The 3026-nt window shown below is 41.9% G+C and overlaps 1 long non-coding RNA gene across 1 annotated transcript; it reads right to left on the minus strand.

Moving 5' to 3' along the window:
* Window positions 1-208: 208 nt before the first annotated feature.
* LOC127122211 (uncharacterized) lies at window positions 209-2560 on the minus strand. Its single transcript, XR_007803512.1, has 3 exons — window positions 2363-2560; window positions 1373-2115; window positions 209-1267 (listed from the first exon to the last, which is right to left on the minus strand). It is a non-coding gene; the product is annotated as an uncharacterized LOC127122211 (long non-coding RNA).
* Between the last annotated feature and the right edge of the window lie 466 nt (window positions 2561-3026).

The following is a 3026-nucleotide window of genomic DNA, read 5'->3' on the forward strand; positions in this document are numbered from 1 at the left end:
ATCTGTGAAGAGTTCATTGGCCCTGTCATGTAAGGCATTCCATGTCAGGTTTTAATTAATCCACTACAAGGTCAAGTTTTGATTCATGATAATCACAAGTATCCATTCATGTTCAAGAATTAATTTCAAGTGTCAAGATCAAGTCATAATCTCACAGTCATTCACAATCACTTACAATTCATCACAAATGTACAAGCATTGGGGAAAATACAAAAAAAAATAATAAGCTTTAACCAATTGTTGACTTTGGTCAACGGTTGACTTTTTGGTCAACTTTGACCAAAGTCAACTCATCCATTTTTAACCATCTAGGGCCTAATCTAGCTCTTTTCCCGTGATTTATCATCCAAGAGTCGTTTTTGATGGGTTTGACTTTGTATCTTCATGTCCAAGTAGCTTGTCTCATTTTCAACTCCATGTGTACCTTGCCATGACTTGGTCTTGTGATTTTTGCCAACCATGATGCTGCACTGCTAACAGGGACTTGCGTGCACCAAAACCAAGCTTCACAGTCACATGATTTGATACTACACTTACATTGGCCAGTTGAAGGAAAGGATGCTCGTGAGTTTGGTTTGAGACTCAATGTCACCATCATGCCATCATCCTGCAGCAGCCTGCGCATAAACCAGTTGGCACACTGTCAAGTAGAGATGGGACCTGCAATTAAAAAAATCCAATTCAGGTCATGATAAGAGGCAACATCCAACAGGTCCAAATCAGCCTCTTTCTGCAGCAAACTCTTCAGCGCTTCTCAGGAATCATGGAGCTGCACCTGCACTTCATTCGGGACAGGCCTTAAACTCCATGGATAATTTTCAGCCAACCATGCTTAAGCAACCAGCCGGCTCTGATGTTCAGTTTAATATTCCAGGCCGCAACTTTCAACCTCAGCCTCATGAATCTCCCAACAGGACCATATAACCAGGTTCGTGAACCACCTTTCCGTACCGGAGCTTCCAATTTGTCTCTGGTGGTCTTATTAACAAGTCAAGTATATATGATCTTGAGGGCAGACCTGCAAGTCTATTTGTTGATTCCGTTGGCAATGCACTTCGTGATGGCCGGTTTCCTCATCCCCCTAGCCATACGCTGCAATAGACAAAGCTCCCTGTTAAAGACCAAGTGTAGCCCGTTGACACTTAAATCCAGTTATAATATTCCACAGACCTAGCAATTCAATGCTGCAGAATCCAAGCCAGGACGGGGATCTCACTTACAGTTGAATCCAACAGTGGTCACTTTGTTGAACGAGTTATCATCATACCTAGCAAAACAATGAACCACAAGTCAAAACCAGAACAGAACCATGGTCATGACCAAGGGATTAATACATAAAATTACAACTAATCAGGAGGGGTATCTCACTTACCATTATCCAGCCTGTCATGAAGTATTGCAGAATTTTGCAACACTTTGTTGCAATTCATTCTAACAAATCAGACCTTGAGTGAGTATGTGTTTCTATCATGGAATGCCAACCTGCATTTACAACAGACAAACACAACATCAAACAACAACATTCACATGCCACAAAGGGCTCTCATCATAGCATGTCAGGCAGTTAATGCAAAAAACCGAGCCAATAACATCCTGCAATCCAACATCAATGATCAAGCCAGAAAGGGCAGTCTTGCAGTAGATTACTTATTGTATCCATCATCAAGTTCAGTTAACAGGGTTTCCACCATTACACAGAAAACAGGGCAAGGTATAATCAGCTCAAGAGTGAATTCTGGACTGACCTGGTTTAGCATATTGAAGTTGTAACTGCAAGGAAAATTAAGTCAGAGTATTGGATAACTCACAGTACAACAAAACCATTGCACAAGTCCACATTAATACTGCTACATCATACATGACGAGCCTGCAGAACATTTGCCAAACTCTGTCCAAAACACAGCTCATACTAAAGCAACATCAACACGTTCAAGGTGCAAGCTGCGAAATACCGAAATGCAACAAACTTCACAATCCAACGGCAACTGTACGACTGCAGTCCAAACTCAACTACCAAAAGCTGAAACATGAGCGGCACGCAGCAGCACCAAGCCAAAAGAAAATTGAAAAAACAAGACGGCACGTGAAAAGCCAAGAGATCAAAACCAAGAAAACCTGCAGAAACAGAGCAAGTTGTCTAAGCATACCAACACAGACATCTAATCCAAAAAAAAGCAGTTCAGTTCAAGGCAATGAGTTTCAAAATAATAAACAGTTCATGAAAGAGCAGTTCAGGAAGTTAAGCAACAGTCCAAATCAGTTTGGTTCAATAACAGTTATCCACAGTTGGATCAAAGAACTTAAAGCAAAGGGATTAGAGAGTGAACGTGGTAAAAACCACGTGACTTAATTCAAAACTCACCTTCTCGTTCACTCAGGTGCCAGCTGGATGATTCATACCTAATTCTCCAATTTACCCTTGGGATTGTGCTATATAAGCTGCAATCATTGCCAATCATTGGGTTCGAACGATTTTTCCCTGATTCCCAGAAGCTTCTGCACTCAATCCTCACCTTCAGTACACGCTCATTCTCCATTGTTGTGGGAGCTTCATCATTCGAAGCTCCACACGGCAGAGCTAAGCCACCACTTCAACCTCCTCTTCCACCTCGGTTCTTCAACCACATTCATTGTACCAACCTTCGATCATCCTCGCAGAATCTTCAACCACCGTGACAGATTCACGACACCTTCACCGTCAACAATCAACATCTCACCGGAATCGCTCCAAGAAAGGAAGAAGAAGAAGAGTTGACTGAAGATTCAATCGTCGCTTCATACGGTAAGTCCCTAATTCGATTCAGATATCACTTGTTACTGTTTGTTCATATGGAGACGAATCGAGTCGAATTTGACGGCACGAGCTTTACCGATAATGGATCGATTCGAATTTGAATCCGGTAACTGATTAAAGAACGAATCACTTGTTGAATATTATTGAGCTGTCGCGAGATATGGATGAGAGCGCGCATTGATCGTAATCGTTTTTTTCTTCGCTTGGACCGAGTCATCACCGATGGCGATTA

Source organism: Lathyrus oleraceus, chromosome 1 (genome assembly GCF_024323335.1).
Source record: "Lathyrus oleraceus cultivar Zhongwan6 chromosome 1, CAAS_Psat_ZW6_1.0, whole genome shotgun sequence".
NCBI classification, from domain to species: Eukaryota; Viridiplantae; Streptophyta; class Magnoliopsida; order Fabales; family Fabaceae; genus Lathyrus; species Lathyrus oleraceus.